Source organism: Sus scrofa, chromosome X, assembly GCF_054392235.1.
Source record: "Sus scrofa isolate SSC_HxYL_T2T_F1_AM1 chromosome X, Sscrofa_HxYL_maternal_Yorkshire_Landrace_v2.0, whole genome shotgun sequence".
In the NCBI taxonomy this organism is placed as follows: Eukaryota; Metazoa; Chordata; class Mammalia; order Artiodactyla; family Suidae; genus Sus; species Sus scrofa.
In genome coordinates, this window is record NC_139401.1 from 123,114,656 (window position 1) to 123,141,821 (window position 27,166).

The 27,166-nt window shown below is 40.6% G+C and overlaps 1 long non-coding RNA gene across 10 annotated transcripts in view; it reads left to right on the forward strand.

The window, feature by feature from the left end:
- The window catches only part of LOC102158351 (uncharacterized), a 758,918-nt gene that overhangs the window by 188,072 nt on the left and 543,680 nt on the right, over positions 1 to 27,166 (forward strand). For 5 of the 10 annotated variants that reach the window (XR_014835889.1, XR_014835883.1, XR_014835882.1 and 2 more), the window contains one exon: positions 8,047 to 8,122. The exons of the other annotated variants lie outside the window; for them this stretch is intronic. This is a non-coding gene — a long non-coding RNA (uncharacterized LOC102158351). The remainder of the gene's footprint in view (positions 1 to 8,046; positions 8,123 to 27,166) is intronic. 10 annotated transcript variants of the gene reach the window in all.

Sequence of the window (27,166 nt, forward strand, 5' to 3'; positions counted from 1 at the left end):
TCTCCATAGATACTTGTTAAATGGAACATAAAAAGAATAATTTTCATTTCTGTTTTTTCCCTGGAAGCATCCCTTCTGAAATCCTCCAATCCTTTCCTCCACCCTGGACTTACTGATTGCTTTATCAACTAATAGCTTTGGATTTACCTTCACTTCTTTATTCTGCTGGATTTTCTGTTTCCTGGAACCCCTGTCTTCTATCTTCTTGGTTTGCATCTATATTTTTGTAGAATATATCGTCCAGAAGCTTCTTGAGTTTGAAAGTTTTTATGGAAGGTAAAATTCTAACTTGAGAATTATCTTCATTTGAAATTTTGAATGCATGCCTTTTCTAGTATTGATTACCATTCTTCCACCTTTTCAGGCACTTATATTTGAATTTCCTCCCTTTTAATGAGTCACTTATCATTCACCACCTACTTTCCACCTCTAAATGCAGTGGTCTGGAGATCGAGATATATCCTAGCATTTTATTACCTATTGCTATGTGACAAATTATTACAAACCATAGGTTGCTTTTAATAACCACATTCTTTTTTTCTCAAAGTTCTTTGCATTGACTGGTCTACATTCTCTGAGATGTTATTTGAAACTCCAGTCATCTGTGTGCTTCACTGAGGTAGCATGCCCTTATATGGTACACTCACTTGGCTGGCAATTGGTGCTGTTGACTATGAGCTCAGTTAGAGCTTTCAACGAGAGTTTAGTTCTCCTCCATGTGACATTTCCATTTGGCTTGGGCTCTGATTGGATCGCACCTAATTTCCAAAAAGGAGGAAGTGGATGCTGCCACTTCTCTTGAAGGTTGTGCTCAGTACTCTCGGAATGTCACTTTTGCTGTATTTTATCGGTCAAAGCCAGTTACAAGTCCAGCCTAAATTAAAGGGGAGGGAAAATAAGCTCCAACTGTTGATCTGAGAAACATCAGGAGCACAGAGGAATTGTTAGGGATCATCTTTGGAGACTAGTTATCACACCTAGTTTCATCAAAGATAGATTTTGTGTTGCTGCTCTCCATTCTTACTGTTTTGTGTGATTTTTTTCCAGAGGAAAGAGGGCAGAAATATTTTTACCGTCTTGAAATCAGAAAACCATTCAATTTTTAAAAATTTGCTTATTAGAGATCAAGAGATTATGCTTATGATTTTTGGAAATATTATCTATCATTGTTGGGATTTGATTCCTCAGACTGCCACTGCAGATTATTGCTCAGCATTAACTTTGCACAGAGCTGGCCAATGAGTTAAATTAAAAGGTGGCAGGGAGTGGGAGAAGGAAGCTGACATTCATCCATTCATTTATTTATCCATTCTTCATTTGTAAAAGGATATTAAAATAGGACTCTTTATAGTTCAGTTTTAGCTGAAGCCCCCCCAAATTGAAAACAGCATCCCCGATTCTAAAGTGGGACCTTTTTATATAGGATTTGCAATGCAGATTTCTCAAAACTAGTTTTGTAATCCATAGCCCCTCAGCAATCTTGGAGGTCTTAAAGGGTTGAAGTAAAAGAAATACAGAGCGGGGGTGGGGGGAGGTGGGGAGAGGCAGAGAGAGAGGAGTAATTCCTTTGTAGAGAATTATTGCATTGCTGTGGCATGCTCTGTCACTTTTCCCCTGTGTCTCAATTAGGGTGGGGAAATGGGTACCTTCCCCATACCTTATGTCAAACAAGAGGGACTTAGAAGAGATCATTCTGAGAGCTTGGTATGTGTCCCTTGAAGATTAGGAGACACAGAACACAGATATCTGATTCCTGTCTGAGAAATCTAAAGTCTCTGTCTGTAGACCTGAGGAAGAAGAGAAGAGGATGGAGGAAGGAGCAAAAGTAAGAATAAAAGCAACAGAGGGAGAAAGGAGATGCTCGTTTTGGTGTTATGGGTGATTTGCTTTTGTGCTATGGCATAAGAGAAAATCAGCTTGGAGACATCTTTTTATTTATTTATTTATTTATCTTTTTCTAGGGCTGCACCCGAGGCATATGGAGGTTCCCAGGCTGGGGTCTAATCAGAGCTGTAGCCGCTGGTCTACACCACAGCCACAGTAACGCGATCCGCGCTGCATCTGCAACCTACACTACAGCTCACGGCAACGCCGGATCCTTAACCCATTGAGCAAGGCCAGGGATCAAACCCGCAACCTCATGGTTCCTAGTCAGATTCATTTCCACTGTGCCATGACGGGAACTCCTGGAGACATCTTTTAAAAAGACTATCTAAGAGGTTATTTGGGAGGGAGAAGCAAAGTGTGCTAGCAGGAGGTGGAGCTCACAATCCCAGGGCTGAAAGTTGGAATCTTTTTTTTTTTTTTTTTTGTCTTTTTGCTATTTCTTGGGCCGCTCCCGCGGCATATGGAGGTTCCCAGGCTAGGGGTTGAATCAGAGCTGTAGCCACTGGCCTACGCCAGAGCCACAGCAACGTGGGATCCGAGCTGTGTCTGCAACCTACACCACAGCTCACGGCAACGCCGGATCCTTAACCCACTGAGCAAGGGCAGGGACCGAACCCGCAGCCTCATGGTTCCTAGTCGGATTCGTTAACCACTGCGCCACCACGGGAACTCCTGAAAGTTGGAATCTTAAGAGGCCAGCCAGAAGGATAGACATATAGATCAATGGAATAGAATTGAGAGCCCAGACGTAAACCCATACATCTGCAATCTGATTTTCAACAAAGATGTCAAGACCATTCAATGGGGGGGAGATAGTCTCTTCAACAGGTAGTATTAGGACAACTGGATATCCACATGCAAAAGAACGAAATTAGATTCTGACTTTATACCGTGTATGAAAATGAACTCAACATAGATCAAAGGCTTAAACTTAAGAGCTAAAACTATAATAAAATCCTTAGAAAAAACAGGCATAAATATTCATGAACTTGGATCCTAATAATGAAAATAGCAACAGATATCATTTTTTTGAGCTCTTAGCGTAGCCAAGGCATTTTGATTTGCATTATCTCATTGAATTCTCATAACCACCTTGGGAGATAGGTAGTATTATCGCTTCCATTTTATAGAGTGAGATTCAGAGAAGTTAAGTAACTTGCCCAGTATCATACAACTAGTAAGTGGTAGGGCCAGTATTCAGATCCTGATCTACTTGACCCAATAACTCAAACACTTAAGCACAGTGCTATACAGCCACCTTGAAGTCTGCAATTGCTGACCTGGTTTTCTTGCTTGGGGGAATCAGGTTGGATCCCTGAGGCACTTATTGCTGACTACCAGTGGATGAGCCTGCCCCATTCACTGCAACTCAGCCCCATGCCTTGCTGTCTCATTTCGTACATTTATACCATCTGCAGCTGGCCTAGGTCTGCCCATTGCTGCAGGAGTGAAACATCTGGTTAACCCTTTCCTTCTGTAGCAGATCTCAGGGGAGGGTAGGAGCCAACGGCTGCTCCTGGAGAGGCCTGGCATTGCTTTTACTCTTCATTAAATGTTATGTGCATTATATACTTTATTATATGCAATTGGGTTTCTTATATGGCACTCCAGTGAATAAATGACTCCTGAGACACATTTGTGAGTTTCATTGTTATAATACAAAGGCTGGCCAAGCCACAAGGCAGACATGTTTCCAACTATTCAGTTATTCCTGGTACTGTTATTCCAGGCTTTACACCCTCCACAGGATTGCTTGCTGGACAGCATCAGTATTTCTGTTGGTCAAAATGTTTCAGTTTTGAATCCGAGTAGTTAGGAAGTTAGGGAAGGTCATGGGTAGAATATTACTCCCATTTTCATTTTAGATTCACTTATACCCCGTTATACTGTAGGTTAGTTTACACAAGATAAATGTAGATCCTAGAAAGACTATAATCTTTTTAAATTAAGATGATGAGGCCATGGGTATTATGTACCTTTAAGGGCTGGTAAAGAAATATGACTTCATACATTCACTCATTCATTCACTTTTTTCAACTGACTTTTACTGATCATTTACTGTGTTCTCAACAGAGCACTAGGCACTAGCTATGTAGAGATGAATATAAGACATGGTGTTCGCCCTCAAAGAACCGACCCTCTAGTGGGGCAACAGGTAAATTTATAATTTCAGTGTAGTGTGATAACTTCTACGAAAGGGATATGCCTAGTGTATTAGGAGAAAGCAGATTAGAGAGTGGTGCATGAAGGAAAAATGGCTGATGAGTAGCCATTCATTAAAGCCTTTGCAGAAAGGTATTTCTTTAAGGTATTTCATTTAATACCTTTGCAGAAAGGTATTTGCCTCTTTGCAGAAAGGTAGGTGTTCAGCTGGCTGCAATGGAGATAGTCCCCTGGACAACTTGGAAATCCATGTATTGAAGATGTTGGAGTTGCTGTCAGCCTGGTACCCTGCATGGAGAAGGGCTGATCTGCCTACTTTTCGGGTGCCCAGTAAGGTTACATGAGCAAGAGATAAACTTCTATGAGGTTTGAGGATTATACATTTCAGAATATACATGTTACAGCAGCTAGCCTATCCTTATCAATACAATTAGGACATCATGTCAGTTTTCATAATATCTTGATTCTGGCCCCACCTCTCCATCACCTCTGCCACCATTAAGGTCTTCATTGTATCCCTTCTGGACTATAGCAACAGCATTCTAACTGCTTTCCCTCCCTTGCCTTCAGCTCTCTTTGCTGACTAAATGGAAGACTGTTGTTTTACCCAACATGTTTCAGAGAAACAATACTTTTATACTAGTCCTGCGATACCAGAGGACTAGTATTAAAGAAAAAACTGCAGCAGTGGTGGTGGGGAACCATTTCAGTGGTAGGCACCCCTTAGACGCTCATCCTATACAGGCAGCCTTCTCCTCTGCCTCTGTTCAAGACAGTTCATAAAACAGCCCATGAGCTGGAACCCAGCCAGTATTACTTAGCTTTTCTTTAATTTAGGGACCCAGAGAGATGTTGTATAACATTTGCTGTTGGACACGAGCGAAGCAGATTTGAAAGTATGAGTGGTTCAGGCAAACCCATTCCTATTACTAGAAGGAGAACTCAAGGTATTATGGGCTCTTGATTTGGTGAGAGAGTCAGGATAAGTGATATTTTCATTCCATCTCAACTACTTACTAGCTGTTGTGATAGTAGGCATGTTACTTGCCCTTTCTCTGACTTTAGTTTTTTTCGGCTGTAATATAGGAATAAAAATAAATTCATACAAATTAAAGTAAAAAACAAAATTAAAAATTAAAAACTATAAAAACCTCAGAGTTCTGAGGATTACATGAGGTGATGAATATAAAGCAATTGGAATAGTGGCTGACACACAGTAAGTTCTTAAATATTTTTACAATTATTGCTTCTAATATTATGTACAGACTTCTGTTACTATAATGATTATTTCTCTGATTGTCATTTTCATATTGAATAGAGGTTTCTACTAGTGTTTTAGAAAAATTAAGTTACCAATTAACCAAAGACTTCAATGCAGGGTACAAATTCTTCCTGGCTTGGAAATACAGCTTGCTTTGTTGCTGAAATGTTATTTAAATGTATTTCCCAATGATGTTCAGTTATTATAGGTTCTTCCTCAGAGGTCGATAATGTTTAGAAATGCAATATAGTTGTGTCACTTTCCAAGTTAAGGAACAAACATAAACACAAATGGGAAACAGTTTTTAGGGAATACTCTTTAAGGCCATGTTAGCTAAAGCTGTAGCCAAAAGGGATATGGAGGTTTCCAGAGCTGTTTCAGGGTCAATACAAAGTGTTGTGTTTGGAGTCATATTCTCTCAGGGGACTTCTACCCTTGTTATTTCTTGTTTTGTGTCCTCTGAAGCATCTTCATCACCTGCGCTTTCTGCTAGGAAGAAGCGATTTGTGATTTCTTATGTGCCACTTAGATCTGAGAGGGAAGATTTCAGCTTCTTCTATCTCACCTTTTCCAACAAGATAAGGGCAGATGGGCAAGGCCACAGAGCATAAGCTTCATTCTCCTCTGGACCTTGTTAATGAAGATCAGAAGTAGCCACTGTTCATTGTTATTTCCTGTGATTTGAGGATAAATAGGTGCTGAGGCAAGTTTAGATAAAGACAGGTGACCACCAAATCTTCAAAATATGAATACAGTTATCTTCAAAAAAAGAATAGCATAGCCCAACTAGCACTGTACGATACAGAGCCTTAGAACAAATGTCAGCAGACTGTTCCTGTAAAGGGCTAGATACGAATTTTAAGTTTTGTGGGACATAAGATCTCTGTCACAACTGCTTTCACTATTGTACTAGGATAGCTATAGGCTATACATAAACATATAGGCATGGCTGTGGGGTGTTTCTGTTTTTTTAGGGCTGCACTTGTGGCATATGGAAATTCTCAGGCCAGGGGTCGAATGGGAGCTGCAGCTGCCAGCCTATACCACAACCGCAGCAATGCCACATCTGAGCCACATCTGCGACCTACAGAATGGCTGTGTTTTTCTTTGTTTTTGTTTTTTGGTCTTTTCGCCTTTTCTAGGGCTGCTCCCATGGCATGTGGAGGTTTCCAGGCTAGGGGACGAATCAGAGCTACAGCTGTCGGCCTACACCACAGCCGTAGCAACGCCAGATCCGAGCCGCATCTGTGATCTACACCACAGCTCACGGCAACGCTGGATCGTTAACCCACTGAGCAAGGCCAGGGATCAAACCCGCAACCTCATGGTTCCTAGTTGGATTTGTTAACCACTGAGCCACGATGGGAACTCCAGTATGGCTATGTTTTAATAAAACTTTATCTACAAAAATGGTGGACAGGATTGGGTCCAAGGGCTGTAGTTTGTTGACTTCCTGTTTAGAGATTGATAGACGTCTAGGCTATGACAAGGAAATGAGCCTATGACGGAACATAGGCTCCTTCTGACCCCAGGGATGATAGGTAAGGAGCACTAGTATAATGCTTCACTGAAATCTGTAGGGAGATGAAGGCACAGTTAGAAAAGAGTCTGCAGTCTCCATTCCTTGGAAACTCAGAGATGGAATAGGGTAAGAGAAGGGGCATTCTGGCTAATACTTGATGATTCATACTTTGGTATATGTCATCGAAATGTTCAACTCGAGGTGAGGTAATGGAACTACTAATGTTACGGCAGATACCCAGCAGCCCTGCGCTGCAGCGTATCAGCTCTGGCGACAGCCCCATGGCTGTAGTGTACCAGCTCCGGCAGCTTTGCGGCTGCAGTGGATCAGCTCTTGTACCCGGCGAGAAACCAAGCAAGCACTCGGAGAGTTGGAGAACTCAGGTTTATTACGCCGGCGGGCTCAGAGGAGATCGCTCTCCAGAGTCTGAGCCCGGAAGAAGGGTTTCACAAGGCTTTTATGGGCTACGTCTTCCGGGTCCAAGCTTGACTAGTTGGACTGGAGTGACGTCAGGCAAGGTAGTAAATGCGGAAGCAGATGCATGGGGGAGGACTGGTTGGGGCAGTTGGCTAGACTTTGCTTAATCATCATGGCCGGGGTCTCCCCTTTCTACATTTTATTGGGACATTTTCTCCTACATTAAGACCTATTGACCTTGTTATGTCATCAAAAGAAACAGCTTTTGATTGGAAAATTTCTTCTTCCGAATAATTTGCACATTACCCGGAAGCCTCTAGCCTGCTGCAGTTTTTAATAAAATTCCAAATATGTCAGTAACAATTTGCTAACACCATAGTTTGTGTGTATGTGTGTGTGTTTAAGCAAGCACTTTGGCTAATTCCCTGGGGGGAAAAAAATCACAGATTTGTCAAAGGAGATGTGGGTGGTGTGCAGCCCTTTGGCAAGTTTGGCCTGAAGCTTGCCATCACGGGTGTGCATATGTTTGCACAAAGGAGAGTATGATCCAGAGAAAGTAGTCCATGCCAAGTGTAGGGATGACTGAAAAGGCATTGGAGGTCTTATGTATTTAGAGGAAATTCAGAATACAAACTTTTGCTCATAGTTGCAGTGAGGAGAAGGGTCAACATTAGCTTAGCAATATGACATACACCGAGTCTTGTCTACTTTCTAGAAGGGGAAAAAGAACATGTATTTAGCAGAGTCAGATCTTTATTTAATTAGCTCTGATGTAAAGATTTTTTGTCTTTTGCAGCTACACAGCTTTAAGAGAGTGCCTGGTACCTGAAGGCCGGCTCCTACTGGGACTAATTCCATCCAGACAGCTCCAAGTATGTTCATTAGGCACTGATTAGGTTTCACACAGGTGGGGAAGGTTAGAGGCACAGATAGAGAGGCAGTGCTGATTGTGTTAAGCGTAAAACACCATCTGTTTCCCAAGTAAGAAAAGGAACTGCATCCCTGCTTCTTGAGGGATACCAGGCCACTGCTGAAGCTGCTGCTCTCTCCTTTGCTTTCTTTCATTCTCCAGTTCCATTTACAGGTCTCAAAGCAAGTTGGTAAGAATTAAGAAAACATAAAATATCCGAAGGCTGTTGAAAAAGATGCTAACTTCTTAACCATTACATTCAGGCTTGCTGATCAGAGTGAATGGGAGACTTTTTTTCCCTAATGCAAGCATTGTACTTGGCATGAAAATAGAATACTACATTGATTCTTTTTCAATGTAAGGACTTTTTTTCCCCAAGGCAAGCAGCCTTTCCTGTTAACCAGCTCTTCAAGGCACTTTAATATGGTTTTGTTTGGGACCAAAGAATGCAAATGAGCTGACATGCAGATTCCCCTTTTCTAAGAAAATAAACAGCCTGGAGACGCCTGAGGGAGGAGGGGCAGCAGTTGATGGAGTGAGCTGATGGGCACTTGAGTTCACCTGATAAGGGGTCCCTGCTACTTTGTTGCTTGCCCACACAGAGCCAGAGGCTCACAATGCTGCACTTATTCCAGCCAGCCTCCCAAAGCAAACCACCCCACCACCTGGCCTTTCCCCATTCACCATTCTGCTTTCCTGCTGAAGAAAACTTTCCTGCCCAGCAGGTGGTGGGGTGAGTCCATAGTGCAGTGCAAAGCTTGTCCCCACTTCTGCTCTTCAATGCATGACCTCACTGGTAAAGAGTCCCATCTTTATTATTCTTAGAGCTCAGCAAAGCCAGCTGGAAGCCAATCAGTGTGACTCCCACCCCCACCCCAGGCAAATGAGGGGAGCAGGCAGCCTTGCCCTGGAGTTGTGGCGAGCAAGCCATTCTGGGGCTCTCCCAGGAAGCTTCAGTTCTGTGGGTGCAGTGCGGGGTATGCAGCCTGGGGTTGGACCAGGGAGGAGAGAGGAGAGCCTTGCTGATGCCTGTTCCCATTGGATTCTCTGGGGGCAGCTTTGTTACATTTCTGGGGGAGTCAGTGCCCAGCATGCTGTGAGGGCAGCTGCCGTGGGGGAAGGGACGCCTGTCACTGCTCTTAGAAACAAAGGGCCCGAGACTCCTTGACTCTGGAGCCTGATGCTGGATAAATAATCTCCCAGCCTCCTTCCCACAACACAGTGGTGCTGGCTACTTCTTAATAGCGGTCACTTTACACACATATGCAGGGCATGGCCTCAGTAGGAATGCTTCCCAAATTGGAAATCAGTGTTCCAGTAAGGTGACCCCACAGTCTGCTCTTTGCCAGTGATTAGTAATGTTATTCCTAATCTGGTACTCAAGGCCCTCCATCATCCAACACTCATTCTCTCCCTATACCTCTACCTGATCTTGGAGGGATCTAGATTTAGTGCCCGGCTGTTCTTCAACCCCTCTGAACATACCCCTGACCCCCACATTTGACCATATGTCATTTCTTCTAACAGGAATGCCTACATTCCCTTCTTCCTTGCATTTAGTTCTAACCTATTCCTCAAAGAGCATTTAAGTCTTCTCCAAGTCTGTCAGACTGTTTAGACCCAATTCTCCTCTGAACACCTCTGGCATTTTATCTGTTCACCTTTGGGGTGCTTAGCATATGCCTGCTAGGGTTCTTAATATGTGTCTCTCATGATTTTTTTTTTTTTTTTTTTTGCCTCTACCAATAGATGGTTAGCTCTCTGAAGGCAGAGGGTTTTTCTTATCTCCCTTATAGAACTTAGCACAGTGCTAGGAAAATAGTAGGGACCCACTAAATATCAGTTCACTTGTCCACTTGTAGATTGACAACGCTTGATAGCATGAATTAATGTTCGTTTTTCTTAAAGTGGTACTTTCCCTTACCACAAAAAGGTAAGAAAAGACAAACTAAGTTTTGTGTGTTTGCCGTTTATGGCTCACACACATACATACCTATCTCATTTATTCCTTTCAGTAATTTCAAGAGGGTTAATTTTGCCCATCATATAGACAGAAAACAGAGGTTCAGAGAGAGAAATGATTTGCCTAGTTTTCTACAGCTAGCAAGTTTCAGTGCTGTATTTGAGTTCAGGTTGGTCTGATGCCAAAGCCGAAGTGTTTCTTCTGTTACAGGGATTCTTGTCTGCCAGGGCCCAGGTAGAGAAGATGGGAGTAGGAGTTGAAGTCTGGAAGGAAAGGATTTTATTTTTGATTATTTAATCAAGTATGATTTAATAAGCATTTGGTATTTAGTAAAGCATTTGATACACACTGTATTGGATACTGAGGGATACACTAAAGAACAAGATTAAATCCATGACTTCTTGGAGCTCACAATCTCACAAAGGAAAAAAATACCTATTGAATCAAATTCTGATAAAAAGCTGGGTCTTAAATAGAGCTATACATTAATGAGGAAATGAGATAAGGATTGATTTTGACTGTCATTGTTGGCGAAGACATCTTGAAAAAGGTATAATTTTCTTGAGTTTTAATGGAAATGTCAGATTTTTACAAGTAAACAGAGAGAAAGAACCTTTCAGATGAGGGGAAAGTTGGAGCAAAGAGACTAAGGTTATAAGGGCCATAGATGGATGTATGGATAAGGCTTCACTCTGGAGGCCAGCACCATTGGCTGAGTAGTGTTATGGTCATAAAATCCTGATGGGAGAGATACTATCTTGTTTTCTTGTCCTATAGCTACTTATTTAGATGGCCCACTCCATCTAAATAAGATTCTTAATAGGTGATGATAGTACCTGAAGTCTTTAGCACTGAAGAGCCCATCACAGTGGCCTATGAACCTCTTCTCTTTTGACTCAACGAATTGTTGCAGGCTCATGATTTCATAGATACTGTATACCCATTTTTATTCTTCTCGGTTGCCATAGTAAATGGTTATAGAAGAGAAAATTCCTAGTTAGAAGTAATTTAACAAGGCAGATTAAAATTCCACAATCAGTTTTCTTTAAAGTTGATGGGAAAGTGTCTTTGGGGAAAAATAGCCACGTACACAAATTTTAAATCATAGTAATTCTAACCATGAATAGAGGCTCTTGAACAATAGTCAATATTATGGACTGAATGTCTCTCCAAAATTCCTATGTTTAAATCCTAACCCTCAACGTGGAGGCCTTTGGGGATGATTAGATCATAAGAGTGGAGGCCTCATGCATAGGATTAGCGCCCTTATGAAAGAGACCCAGGGAAGTCTCTCCCCACTTCTACCATGTGAAGACACAGGAAGAAGATAGCCATCTGTGAACCAAGAAGCAGGCTCTAACTAGACACAGAATCTGCCAGCTCCTTTGTCTTAGACTTCCCAGCCTCCAGAACTGTGGGAAATAAACTTCTGTTGTTTAAGCCACTCAGTCTATGGCATTCTATTATAGCAGTCTGAACTAAGACAGTCAAAATGAGGGGGAAAACAAGATTTGGCTTCACTAGGGAGGGAAATTCTGCCTGCTCTCTTAACTTCCTCTCTATAGGCAATAGGGTGTTCTGGAAAGAACATAGGCATTTGAATAAGACTGACATATTTTAAAATCCCAGCTCTTCAACTTAGTAGCTACATGATCTTGAACAAGGTCTTCTCAGATCTGAAAGAACTTCTCTCCCAAAGTTCTAGGGAGGGAATTTTTCTTATGAGTTTTGTTTAGACAAACTAGTAAGTTAAAATGGGTATGAATTATTCTCCGTTACCCATATGTCCACCTATCCCATCCTGATTGCCAGAGCTCTAACTTGTAAAGGGGTCAGTGTATAGGGTGATGGAAAGGAGAGAGAGAGTTAGAGAGAAATCCAGAACAGAAGGAGTGGGAGATGGAGGGAGAAAGGGAGAGGGTACCAAAGGAATGAGGAGAGCTATAATGCTATACTTTGTTATATGCCAGGTGTTGTTAAAAGTCCAGATGATCTAGCAGTAAACAAAACAGGACAGATACAAACCTTGCAGCTTACACTTAAGTGGAAGAAGACAGACCAATAAGCAAGATAACTAATTGAAAAACAGCATTAAGTGTAATGGAGAAAAGTAAATTAGGCAAGACGAATAGCAAGCATGCGACAAGGACTTGCTCTTTTAGACAAGATCATCAAAGAAAGCCTCACTGAGATGGTGACATTTGAGTCACTTTCTCAGCTATTTCCTAACAGTTCTTGGTCAGGGTGAATGTTCTTCAGTGTAGTGGCAGGAAATTGCAGGAAATGAGTTGATGAGGCATGGCTCCAATGGAAACAGTAATTCTTTTAGTGGTGTTTTGAGCGGTCATCTCCTCCAGCCCCCGTATTTGAATATGGCGGTAAGTGAAAAGTTAAAAAAATAAATCAACTTTTCTGATTCCTAAACAAGTGTCCTTTTCATGTTACCTAGGGGTAATAATAGCACATAGGTATTTTTTTCTTAACCCTTCAAAAATAGAAAATGTGGACAATTACTCCCTAAGTCAGTTATTCTCAACCTTAAAAGTGTATGACAGTCTCCTGGGAAGCAATACAAGGGCCAACCCCAGAAGATTCTGACATAGGGTGGTTCATGGATCCTACTTTTAGAATCCCATCTAGGCCCTTGAATAGAGAAGACCCTTGTTAGTTTTGTCTTTAGTCATTTTTATATCTCAGTTCCTCACTTGATAGAATTTTAAATCACTCCATTTGTCCCGCAAGCTTAATCAGATTTTTTGGAAATTAGTCATCATTCTTCTTACCTGCATTCTCTTAGAATCTTCTGTTATGTTCATTGGGTATGTAAGCATTTTGATTAGCAATATCTAGAGAATAGATACTGTGAAAAATATAGTGGGTATGAAGCTGAAAAACAGATATGAGGGCATATGATAGGAGAGTTTTAATGTCAGGCCAAGGAAGTCATTCAGACTTAAACCTGTTGAAAGGGCAGCCTTTGTGACTTTTCAAGAGTGAGGTGATGTTACCAGATTTATTTTCTCAGGGAAATAAGTCAGGCAAGATTGTGTAGGTACATGGTAAGAAAATATAAAGGAGTCAAAATGACTTCAAATGTTCTAGGCTTGCAGTGCCTTGGTCAAAGATGGGAACTACTGTGGGAAGAACAAATTTGGTACAGGAAGAGTTAATGGCTTCAGTTTGGGCCATGTTAATCTTGAGGTGTTGGTATGGTAATCATAAGGACGTGTATATTAATTTATTTTTATCTTTTTGTATTTTCCAGGGCTGCACCTGTGGCATATGAAGGTTCCCGGGCTAGGGGTCTAATCAGAGCGGTAGCCGCTGGCCTACGCCAGAGCCACAGCAACGTGGAATCCCAGCCATGTCTGGAATGTACACCACAGCTCAGAGCAACACTGAATCCTCAACCCACTGCATGAGGCCAGGGATCAAACCTGCAGCCTCAGGGATCGAACCCAGAGACGTCAGATTCATTTCTGTTGCGCCACGTCAGGAACTCCTGGACATGTCTTTTTAAAAGAGGGCTTAGGTTTTGAGATCTAGATGTGGCAGTGATTATTCAATAAAATCTAATGAACACTTACTGTGTTCCAGGTGCTTTGTGTACATTGGTAAACAAACAGACAAAATCCCCTTCTTTTATGAAGCTGACATTCTAGCAGGGATGAAGTGGTAGGCGGCATTAATAAACATGATAAATAAATTATAAGTCAGGACATGATACATATGGAAAAAATAATTGAGATCAAGGGAATATCTGTGATAATCCAAGAAGAGAGATATACAAGGGACAAGTGCAGAGTGAGAAGCAAAGAAGGCTAAGTAAGGGCAGACCTTTTGGGACATTAATGTTAAGAGTTTAACAGAAAAACAAAACTGATTAATCAGCAGAGGAGATTACAAGTGAAATAGGAAAACTGAGAGGAATATAAGGGAGGAAAATGCTTCTATTGGAGGATGAGTATCAAGTGTCAAATTATGCCAATGGGTCAAAGGCAGAGATGAGGCTGCTGAGATTGGAAACTAAGAGGCCATTATTGGAGTGGCAGAAGCAGAAGCCAACTCATAGGTATGGCATTACTTTATAATACAATACATGCTTGTAGAGGATTAAAGAAAGAATGGATGGGAGTTGCTGTGTTGGCACAGTGCAAACAAATTCAACTAGTATCCATGAGGATGTGGGTTCAATCCCTGGCCTCACTCAGTGTGTTAAGTATCCAGCATTGCCGTGAGCTATGGTATAGGTTGCAGACATGGCTTGGATCCTGTGTTGCTATGGCTGTGGTGTAGGCTGGCAGATATAGCTCCAATTTGCCCCCTAGCCTGGCAATTTCCATATGTCATGGGTGCCACCCTAAAAAGACCAAATAAATAAATAAATAAACAAAGAATGGATGATAAAAAAAGTAGAGATGATGAATGAAGGCAGTGTTTTAAAGTTTATAAAATAAAAGGTAGAATTGAAATGGTACTTCTAGTTAATAAGAAATAAGGTTATTGAGAGTATTTTTGACTGTGGGCTTTATTAGTGAGGAAGACTTGAGAGCATCTGCTGGCTGAGAGGAAGGATCCAACAGGAAAGTTTGATAATTTAAAAGAATGGAAAATTAATACATCAAGACAAACTCAAGAGCATAAGAAGAATTTATGTTTTTAAGCTAATAAAACTGCTAGGGTTAACTTTGGAAGAGAAAGCAAAACATAACAGGGGACAAGGAAAAGGGAGGTTGAGTAAAAGCATGGAGAGATTGTGCTAGAAAGGAATGGAAACTGAATACATTTATATTTTATAACTTGGCAGTTTGAAAAGCATAAAAAGGGCCAGAAAAACAATTGCGGGGGAACAAAGAAGAGGATTGGGCCGCAGTGTCCTGGGTCCACCTGAGGTTGTATATATCAGTGTGTAATGGGATCACTCAGTATGATGCGTTGCCATGTGTGTGTTCACTAAGATATTTATAGACAGGGAATATTGAAACAAAAGTATGAGTACACACAGGATGGAGTTTAACGCAGTAACCTCAGAAGTAAAAATTAGGGGAAATAAATTAGTATTGAATTTGGAGTAGAAATAGTTGACTCTGATTTCCATTATGGGTAGAAATTAGGGCAAAATTAAGTAGTATTAGGAGAAAAGAAGGAGGTTATATAAGGTGTGGAAAGTCCTTTGAGGTGGGAGAGTGTATTAGTGGGAGAAGAGCTAGTCTCCTATCAGAAGCTAAGGTGATAGAAAATTTAAGGTTTAAGATTTTAGGGTAAGCAATGAAACAGAAGAGAGAACCTAGAAATAAACCCAGACACCTATGGTCAATTAATCTTTGACAAAGGAGGCAAAAACATAAAATAGGGAAAAAGCCAGTCTTTTCAGCAAGTATTGCTAGAAAACGTGGACAGCTTCATGCAAATCAATGAAACTAGAACACACCCTCACATCATGCACAAAAATAAACTCAAATGGCTTAAAGACTTAAATATAATATAAGACAAGAGACCCTCAAACTCCTGGAAGAGAACATAGGCAAAACATTCTCTGACATCAGCCTTACAAATGTTTTCTCAGGTCAGTCTCCCAAAGCACCAGAAATCAAAGCAAAAATAAACCAATGGGACCTAATCAAACTGACAAGCTTGTGCACAGCAAAGGAAACCAAAAAGAAACCAAAAAGACAACTTACAGAATGGGAGAAAACAGTTTCAAATGATGCAACTGAAAAGGGCTTAATCTCTAAAATATGCAAGCAACTTGTACAACTCAACAGCCAAAAAGGCAACAACCCACTTGAAAAATGGGCAGAAGACCTGAAGAAGACATTTTTCCAAGGAAGATATACAGATGGCCAACAAGCACATGAAACAATGCTCAACATCCCTGATTATTAGAGAAATGCAAATCAAAACTACCATGAGATACCACCTCACACCAGTCAGAATGGCCATCATTCGTAAGTCCACAAATAACAAATGCTGGAGGGGGGTGCGGAGAAAAGGGAACCCTCCTGCACTGTTGGTGGGAATGTAAGCTGGTACAACCACTATGGAGGACAGTATAGAGGTACCTTAGAAAACTATACATGGAACTACCGTATGACCCAGCAACCCCACTCTTGGGCATATATCCAGACAAAACTTTCCTTAAGAAAGACACATGCACCTGCATGTTCATTGCAGCTCTATTCACAAAAGCCAAGACATGGAAACAACCCAAATGTCCATCGACAGATGATTGGATTAGGAAGATGTGGCATATACACACAATGGAATACTACTCAGCCACAAAAAAGAACGAAATAATGCCATTTGCAGCAACATGGGTGGTACGAGAGACTCTCATCCTGAGTGAAGTAAGTCAGAAAGAGAAAGACAAATACCATATGATATCACTTATATCTAGAATCTAATATGTGGCACAAATGAACCTTTCCACAGAAAAGAAAAATCAAGGACTTGCAGAATAGACTCGTGGTTGCCTGAGGGGAGGGGGAGGGAGTGGGGTGGATTGGGGGCTTGGGGTTAATAGATGCAGATGATTGCCTTTGGAATGGATTAGCAATGAGATGGTGCTGAGTAGCACTGGGGACTATGCCTGGTCACTTATGATGGAGCATGGTAATGTGCGAAAAAAGAATGTGTACATGAATGTGTAACTGGGTCACCATGCTGTACAGTAGAAAAAAAATTGTATTGGGGAAATAACAATAAAAGAATTAATTATAGGGAGTTCCTGTCATGGCGCAGTGGTTAACGAATCTGACTAGGAACCATGAGGCTGCGGGTTCGGTCCCTGCCCTTGCTCAGTGGGTTAAGGATCTGGCGTTGCTGTGAGCTCTGGTGTAGGTTGCAGACGCAGCTCGGATCTCTCGTTGCTGTGGCTGTGGTGTAGGCCAGTGGCTACAGCTCCGATTAGACCCCTAGCCTGGGAACCTCCATATGCCACGGGAGCGGCCCTGGAAAAGGCAAAAAGACAAAAAAAATTAATTATAAAAATAAATTAAAACAATAATAATCATAATTAAAAAACGATTTCAGGGTTAGAACTGTTTCAGGTGATAGCAAGATCATGGTGTGGCCATTGAGTTGATTGCTAAAGTAGAAAGAAAGATCCACATGAAGATTGAAGTTGTTAAAGAAGGGATACATGGAAAGAAGATGGTAATCTGGGTTCTAGAATGTTCAGTGAATGCAGTGGAGTCCCTGGGAGGGAGATCTGGAGATGAGTGTGAAGAGAGTTTTATCAGTCAGATGATGAGGTCTTCAGGAAAGAATGAGTTGTTGATGAAAGCAAATCTAGAAGATACAGTGTGGAGTCTGGAAACTCCTACTGGTCTTTTTTTACCCCAGGATGTATGGAGTGTGGATGAATGAAGAAACTCTAGAGCTTTGCTAATTCAGGTGTGGCCTTTGGACCAGCAGCCTCCAGACCAAAACAAACAAACAAAAAACCTTGGAGCTTGCTAGAAATACAGAATCTCGGTCCTACGCCTGACCTACTGAATCAGAATCTATAGTTTGTCAAGACTTCCAGGTGATTAATATACACATTAAAATTCAGGAAGCACTGAAGAAAATGTCATTATCAGAGCAAAGTTAAAGTTTAGTGGAGTAAAAGAAACCTTTCAAAATATTTTTTAACAAGGTCTAGGGGTAGGTGTAGTTGACCTAATTGGAGAAATAACCAGTTATAATTGGAACTAGAGTGTGAATACGTAACAGTTTCTGCCACTGATGGAGTGGACCCAAGTAGATTCTCTTTGTCCTGGGTTAGCTTTAGGTGGTGAAGGGAACTGGCTGGCTATGCCTGCTCAGGCAATTGGCGAACCTTTCTAGAACCTTTGGGTTTCATTGTATGAAGCTTTGGTTGTGGCTGAGGTCTGGATGGGGTTGTTTATAATACTGAGGCCCCTTCCTATGGAATGGAATCCCTGTTGGAAAGCAATGAGACCTTTTCTTGTTAGTTAATGGGTTAGATTAATTCCTTCATGAAGTGATCTGTTTTGAGACCATAGGAAAAAAGTGTGCAGTGGCAGTTCCAACCAAGTTCTTTATTTAATTTTTGCCCCAGCAATTTTGAGTTGGGCCTGGGGAAAAGTTGAAGATGTCAACAAATGCCAGAGGACAAAGGTGCCTCCAGTTAAAAACTTGTCAAAGTTGCCTTTACCTTTTCAAAGCTTTGTTACTGCTTTTTATCTTTCTGTATTTACTAGCTTCATCATTTCCCCTTCAAGAGGTGAATATTAATCTAGGTAATATTGATTAAAATACCCTAAAAACACAAAACCTTGTAACTTAAATGAGTATAACATATACTGGCTGAACATATGTTCATGTAATAGCATCAATATTGAAAGCCCCTGCTGTGAGAAGCCATAGCAAAGCATTTTTAGCAGACTTGCTTCTGGGATCACTAATGATTAATTAGTGTGTATCATAATGTAAAGCAAATGTCACCCTAGCTACCTGGGGTTGCTGTCATTTGACAATGGAGCAATTTCCTGTTCATCACCAAACAGTAAAATGAAAACTGTCTGCCATCTTGTGGAAGATGGTAGGTATCTCACACCCAGAGAAAAAAGCGAGTAAGTCTTCTAGACTCTTGCACATTCTCTTGGGGTTTTCATGGTTGCATTTTTTTCCTGTAGAGAAGTATAGCAAAGATTAAAATGGAAATGATCACATCTCAATTAAAAATTGCACAACTGTATTTCCTTTCTCATCACATATTTTGAAAACAAGGCATTTAGCCTGAACAAAAAACTGCTCTCTCTCCACTGGGTGGTTGCTTCTTGAAGAATTGTGAGTTGGCCTGACATGTTCAGTTTATTGGCTAGCCCCAAGAGAAATTATAGCTGAATGATTATTTCAGATCGCTAGCTTAGAAGAGAGTACAGACTATAAGAGAGTGAGCTGAATGCCAAACCAGCAGTTCATGGATTTTTCGATTGAAGCAGAATTCTTGGAGCACTCAGGAGTTTAACCTGCTCCTCAGGGGCCTTCAAATAGTTCTGCCCAGGGCAGCCATCAGCTCAGTTGATTACTGTAACTCTCTCAATCCCAGGAAAATGTGTGTCTTGGGGAACAAATAGTTATTCGCTAACTCCAACCACAATTGAGAAAACAATTGAATCAGTAAAGGGCTGCTTGGAGGAGACAAGTGAATAGAATGGTGGAAGGAATTGGTGTTTGGAAAGAGCAGCAAAATAAGACTGTCCATGAGTTCCTTAACAGGTGGTTTTGGTCAATTTGAGGTGGGAGGGTGTTAAGTGGCTCTTTCATTAAATTGACTGGTCAATTTAGTCAAAATGGTCAATTTGGTAAGCCTGTATGGACTCAGTCAGAGTCTTTTTCAGGGGCACTTTGACAACCTGGATCCAATGCAGTCTTATATGTCTAGTTCTTAGTTTTTAGTAATGCATTTTATTTGTTTGTCTATCATCTATTGACTTTAAATATCAAATTGGACTTCTGGTTTCAAGTATATGTATATATACACACACACACACACACATATATATATATATATATGTACATATGTATTCCCGACTTTCTCATGCAGGAGCTGACCTTAGTGATATCAAATTTTGTTTTAAAAATATGGAAGGAGATGATGTATTAAAAATAATGCATATCTGTTGATACATGACTTAGGACAGTTTTGATAAGAACTTAAAATTGGAGTTCCCGTTGTGGCGCAGTGGTTAACGAATCCGACTAGGAACCATGAGGTTGTGGGTTCGGTCCCTGCCCTTACTCAGTGGGTTAACGATCTGGCATTGCCGTGAGCTGTGGTGTAGGTTTCAGACGCGGCTCGGATCCTGCATTGCTGTGGCTCTGGCGTAGGACAGTGGCTGCAGCTCCGATTCGACCCCTAGCCTGGGAATGTCCATATGCCGCGGGAGCGGCCCAAGAAATAGCAAAAAAAAAAAAAAAAAAAAAGAACTTAAAATTATTTTCTGTGCTTTACAGCCTGTATTTTAATTGAAGGACAGCCATGCAAGCTTTCTACAACAAATTATAGAGTCATCAAAAATAATAGAATGCTCTCAAATATTTATGATTCAGGAACCAGGTTATATATGAAGATATAGTCAAAACTTGTATTTCTCTAATGGTTAGACATTTAGAAGAGTCACTCTACAATTTGGTACACTTTACAATTTCATATAGCACCTGGTGGCTGAGTAAACAATTGTGAAAGTGTTCAGTTATTTTTGAATCACTCTATATTGTCACAGTTATACTATCAAAAATGAAAGGAATAAAAAATACATTCCATCAGTAGAAAATCGATCATTTGGTGACCTCTCATCCTTATTTTTATTCCAATTTCTTTACTTGAAAGAATTTCAAAATGTATCCCCCTTATAAATTCAGATTTGAGCATTTTTATACCTATATTATGTTACTAGAAATAAGAACTATATCCCCCAGGAACCTTAGCAGCATTTTGACACAGTAATGGCCAGTGGTAAAGAAAACAGTTCAGGTTATCTTATAGTGGTGTCATTCTCTTTGGATGTGTGGCGCAAAGGTACATTTTTTGATAAACAGCAAGCATGAAACCTGATTTGCACATTGAAACCAAAGTAGTGGGGAAAAAATTCTCATTTTCAATTATGTTCTTGACAAGATGTGTTTTAAATGTACATTCTTTTAAAATATGAATGTAGCTATGTATTTTACTTATAAGAATAAATGTGAGCCATGAGCATTTCAGTTTTTTAAAGGTACTTAGAATTTAACAAAGAATTGGAATTTTGGAAACCAAAATAAGAATTCATGTTTTCCAGCTGAGATAAAGCTTTCTGATGGGTGGAATATATTATAGGTCCAAAAAGTGCAGTGGTGAGAATAAATAAAATAAATTGCTTCCCAACTGCTGAAATAGTGTAATACTCCTCAGTTTGATTGTTAACAAGCTGCTGTTAAGGTTGTTCTAGGATCCTTCAAACTGTGAGTTTTAGCTTTCTCTCCCTCAGCATTAGATGATACACATCATTTAATGAGAGCAAGTTCACTAAATGTTTTACCGTTTATAATTTCAGGCTGCTGGTGATGGACAGAACTGTATTATAATAGGAAGTGCAAGTTACTGATATGAAATGATTTTTTTCACTCATTGGGAAAGACTGAGTAGCTCACTTATGCTTATGCTACCTGGGGGTACAGCCATTATACTTTTAACTAATGGAAATATTATATTAGATCTAAGACCATTATGCATTTTATTTGTTTATTAAAATAATATTTAAAAGTACATGTTTGTTACAGAAGATTATATACCAAACAGGAGAGCTGCAAAAATAGCCTTTTTCTGTAGGGAAGGATTAGAAATGATAACAAATCCATCTGCAATTTAAATTTCTTTTTGTATAGGTATTATCTCAGGTCTTCTTTGTGCTTTCTCCTGTTTTTCTTTGTGTTAGCTATGGCTTGCGTAATTTGAAGACTCTGCCTCATCTATGGCCCCACAGTTGAGGCAGCCTTCATGACATCAGTGTCACCTTGTTCCTCCTCCTGATGTGCCTTTGTTTGATATGCGGTTTTATTTGGTGGTGGTGTTTAGCTTAAGCATTTGGCACTTGGGAAAGTCAATTCATCAAATCAGGACTGGGAAAAATATCACTTGCTAATATCACAGACAGCCCCATGTTTGGTTACTCAAAAACTGAACATGGATTTCAGTCCTGATTAGGAAGAAAATATTTGGTGCCAAAGTAGGGGGAGGTGCAGAGAATGGTTGGAGAGGCTTGCATGGGAAAAATCTCCGAACAGGAATGACTTCAGGTGTCTAATATTTGTAGTCTTTAAGAAAGGGCATTTGCGAAGTGACAAAGAACCTGATAGCTTATGGAGAGAGAGGTCACTAATTATACAAGACCTAATTATACAAATAGTGAAAAATTGAGTGAATCAGTTGGGTGGGTATTTTGAATTCATGACATCAAACGACTGATCTAGCCGTTCTCAACCCCAAACCCTGAGGTGACTAAAAGCAATGGTTGTAGACATAGCCTCTTACCCCATTGTTTAATCTCTCAAATTCACACTGATGGTCCCAGCTCAGAATAGGGATGTAATTACGTCTATCAGACAGCAGCATGCTTTTTGATTTATTTTGTTTTCATTTGTTTGTTCATTTTGTCAATCCAGACAAAAGTCTAGGCGATTGGTAGAAGAAAAGTACCAGTTAAACTAGTCACTTGGCTTGTTTTTTCTGTCCACTTACTGACCTATTCTACAAAATGAACTGCTCTAGTAGCACTGTACAGATGAGTCTCAGAGACCAAACACAAGAGGAGGCATTGGAACTTGAGTTGCGTGTTTGCTGATAACAAATGCTGAGAACATGACTCACTTGGCAAGGACACTGAGGTTGATTTAGGTTCAGTTGTTTGTTTACTCAGTGTTTCTTGAGCATCTACTACGTAGCAGTTACTCTGCTGATGATGAAAAAGATAGATCAGTTCCTGAGATATAAGAGACATTAAAGAGGAAGATTAAAACACAGTGATAAATATGTAACTCTCTTTTTCACTTTGTGCAAATCTACTTGCCTTCTTGAACCCCTGTTTTCTCAGGCAGGTGGTTAGTGTCTGCTTATTCTCTCCCATCAGGTGATGCTTTGAAATTCTAAAATGTGCTAACACTAACACTTTGGTGCTATGTGTCAGCACTTCACATCAACTTGAAACCGCCTCTGAGTCTGGGTGCACACATGGAGGATTTCTTCCTGTTTAGTTCCACAAAGCAAATCAGTTGTGCCGAAGCCTAGCACCTGTGGGTCAGCTTTGTTTGCAGAATATCCTCCTGCCTGTGAAGTACAAAAAGACCTCTAATGGACAGGCTTTCTAGCCATAGCTATGGTTGGGTTTACTCTTACTCTTCTTTTACATCTATGCAGTGCATGCAGATCTCCTGGCCACCATCTCCACCTTAAACACAGCTTGAGGCACCGTAACAATCATTGCAACTTCAGAAGACACCAAATATGCCTTAGTTTTGTTGCAGTGTCAGCTCCAGGAGTAGTTTGCCAAAGCAAAGACTACCTAGATTTAGTCAATTAAAACAGAAAACTCTGGCTTTGGCCAATCCTAAGAGGTAAATTGTCAATAAGATCATCTTGAAAAGAGAAAGTGCTCCTTACATATTCTTATCTCTGTATTCTCTCACTCAACACACACACACACACACACACACACACACACACACACACACACACACCCCTTTTAGGACTGAAACCTACTGAATTTGGCCCTCAGTAATCTCTTCCTCCAACTGACTCACCATCCAAATCACTTACTTGATACTTTGACCCTAGTTGTAGTGTTTTTAATACAAATCCTATCTTTTTCTCACATCCTTCATCTAATCTTTCAGCAAATCCTTTTGACTTTACTTTTGAAATACATCCGGAGTCTGACCACTTCTCACCATCTCCACAGCTACCCTCATCTCTCTCCTAAATTACTGCAATAATTTTATAACTGGCATTCCCGATTCTATTTTTAACCCTGTGTAGTCTATTCTATATGCAGATGCCAGAGAAATTCTTTTAAAAAATAAGGTAGATTGTTACTTCACTGCTCAGAATTTGTTATTGTCCTCCCATTGTCCTTAGATATAGAGTAAATTATTTTTACTTCAGGGCTCTATGTAATCTGCCTAATGTCTGGTCTTCAATCCTATTTTGTATAATTTTCTCCTGTGTTCACTAAGCTCCAGCCACACTGGTCTTCTTTTTGATTCTCAAACATACCAAACTCATTCCTAACTCAGGGCCTTTGTTTTGGTTATCCTGTCTGGCTTATCTGTCTGAAACTAACTGTCCACAGACTTTCTAATGGCTTGCTTCCTCACTTCACTCTGCTCTTAGCTCAAAGGAACTTCTGCCTCTGAATCTTCACTTGACTAGATCCCTCTCATCATATGGGTCGCAGCTCAAGAATCATCTCCTCAGAAAAGCCTGCTTCAAATCCCCTACCTATATTGACTTTTCTCCAGTCTACACATATTAAAAGTGAAGTACTTGGAGTTCTCTTGCAGCACAGCGGGTTAAGGATCCAGCATTTTCACTTCAGTGGCTTGGATTGCTGCTGTGGCACAGGTTCAGTCCCTGGCCCAAGAACTTTCACATGCCGCAGGCACCACCAAAAGAAAAAGTCAATTACTTATTGTCATATTACTGTTTTTTTAAATCATTATATCACTTACAACTATTTGAAATTTTCTTGCTTATTTGCTTCTTATTTATTGCCATCCCAACTTTCTTCTAGAATGTGCTTTCCACAAAGACAGGGACTGTCTACTTTGTTGATTACTGTATCTATAGCATCTAGAACAGTTACTGATGTATAGTATGTAAAGGTATGCAATCGGTATTGTTGAATGAATGAATAAATGCTATGTAGGAGGCACTATCACATATAGAATTGATAAAAAGGGAAATTAGATTAATTGATAATATGAATAACACATGCATGCTATTAGTATTCTACCCCCTGTGACTGAAATGCTCCCTAAAGAGTGATGAGTTTCCTGAGGAGGGTCCCCCCAAACCCTCTTTCATACCTCATCTGTCAAGTTCTAAAGAGAAACACGCTAGCATGAAGATAGTGGGCAACCACTTACTAGGAGAAGATCCCTTCAACTAACCATCATATTTACTACTCCTTTGTTGTAATTCCCTATCACTACCACCATTAACCCAAGGAGAAGGGGGATTATAGTGGATGTTATGATGCACCACCCACATTCCCTGTTTAGTATGAGGCCCTCATCCCCTAGACTTCTAAGAGTGTTTGCTGCTAATGACTCATACCTGAGTCCCTCTCCAGGGTCTGACCTCATCTGAACAGAACCACTTTATCCAGCATCACACCATTCCTCTCCTCTGCAGAGGAGTCCATGTCTAGTGACTGGTTGATGTGGGACTATAGGGCCTGGTCCTCTTGCCTTAAGTCGGGACAACTGTGAAAGGCCATTCCAACTCTATTACCTCCTGGAATATTGGCTGAGGTCTCTATTGTAACTGGTAGATTAAATCCTTCCTATGTCTCATCCTGATTATCTAATTCTCCTAGAGGTGTGACTTCTGAGAGAACTTTCCCCCAAACTCCTATGTACAGATGGCTATCTCATAGTGTATTTCCCAAGAAATTTGACTTAAGACTGGGTTCTAGGAAGAAAACTCTAAAATTTTGGATTTTGGAAAAAGATTGCCTCCTAGCAAGCATAGAATGAGAACCACTTCACTGGTGGTAGGTGGAATACTAACAGCTTTTGGCATTTCATACCTGTGAAATTGTTTAGACTTTTATCAGTGGTGAATGGGGATATAATACCAGAGGAACTGAACATACTGGCAGGAGTATTATCTTGTGCATTTGAGTGTTTGAGTGAAGTATTAATTATAATGACTAGGGAATCCGATGACTTTTTCTTGATGCTGTTGATGCCTTTGACAAAGACCATGAAAAGCTTATAAGAACAAGTAGCTGATTTAAGGTGGAGTGTGAACACCAAATACCCTTAACAACATGTAGAGAAATGCTTGTTTCTTTCATCTGGAATGCAGAAAACGTTGAGAATCAAGCTCAGGACCTAACTATAAGGATTGCAGATCTCTAGATAAGCTTGAATTCTCAATCCAAGCATATCAGCTACACCAAGGCCAGGTCACTGATATGAAGAAGGGATAAGGGCATCTGGGTGAGTGCACTCTAAATTTTTGCCTTCCAGGATTCCCCCAAACGCTCTATGTCTGCAGAAGTGGGCTACTCTTCCTTGTTAAAGTCTAGTGCTCTCCCCTAACTGGAAGATGTTACAGATATTTCTGCCTTGCAAGGAAACCTGTACTCCACTCTCAGAATCTACCCCTAACCTTCTCCTGGCCACCAAATCCATGACTAATACGAAGTCGCCTTACCCAGGTAGGGAAGTGCTGGGCCTCTTAAGAGAGAAAAGGGACTGTATACCAAAGGAGCTGTAGGACCTAGACAAGTATTAACAGGAGCCAGGGCAGTATATATGAGGCTGGATTCTAAGTGTGCTGAATCAAGAGGAGCAAAACATAAAGTTGAATAAATGAGGGTTTACTGATATAGGATTACTCAAGGCCCCGGGAGGTAGTGCTAACATACTGCTGGGATGACTTTTCTAAGTTTTGCTAAAAGTGCTCATCCACACAAAGTGAAATAAAAATGCCAGAAATTGCATGGAAGAAGGTAGAGGAAGGAATCAAAAGTTTCCAGTATTGGTCATACCAATGAAAGGGAACATACTGCAAAACCAGAAAACCCACTAATCAAGTGTTTTCTGCTGGAAGACAGAGGACACTCCATTTACCAAAGCCATGTAGAATGGGCTGGTAAGAGGGGCACTATTATTGAGACGCTTTCTGGCTGTCCTATGCAGACCAGGGCTGACAATAGGAAATGCTGTAATAAAATTCAGTGACTTGATAGCAAAGGTGATGATAGGATCTGGAAATAATAGAGGCCAGATGTCAGTGATTTACTACCAGGAGCAAAGTGGATGCAATTATTGCAAGGTCAGAGTGGCAGCCAAGGGGTCCTGACCTGCAAAGAAGTAAGGTGATGGTTAATAGAACATGGTGTTCTAAAGAGCAAGAGAGATGGGACTCCAACAAAATTTTTTTCTTAATTTTACAACCCCTGTAAAAAATCAAAAGTAGATGTTCAAAAAGGGCAGCTTCTCCAATAAAAATTATTATCCTTTACCCAGTTTCTAGCCTTGAGCCTGTTCTCATATCCAACATCAAGATAGGCAGAAAACCCTGTAATGTTGCCTCCAGTCCTTCCCTAAAGGGACTTGAGATAATCTACTTGAGTAACTATACACTGGGAAAAAGGGAATACCCAAGTATTTTGAGGATTGATATATCAGTTGACATTGATACCTGGATACTAGAAGTGTCATCATGGCTCCTCTCTTAGAGTGAGAGTGTATGTAAGCCAGGTAATAAATGGAGTCCTAGCTCGGGTTTAGCCCACAGTAAGTCCACTCTATCCATGGATTCAT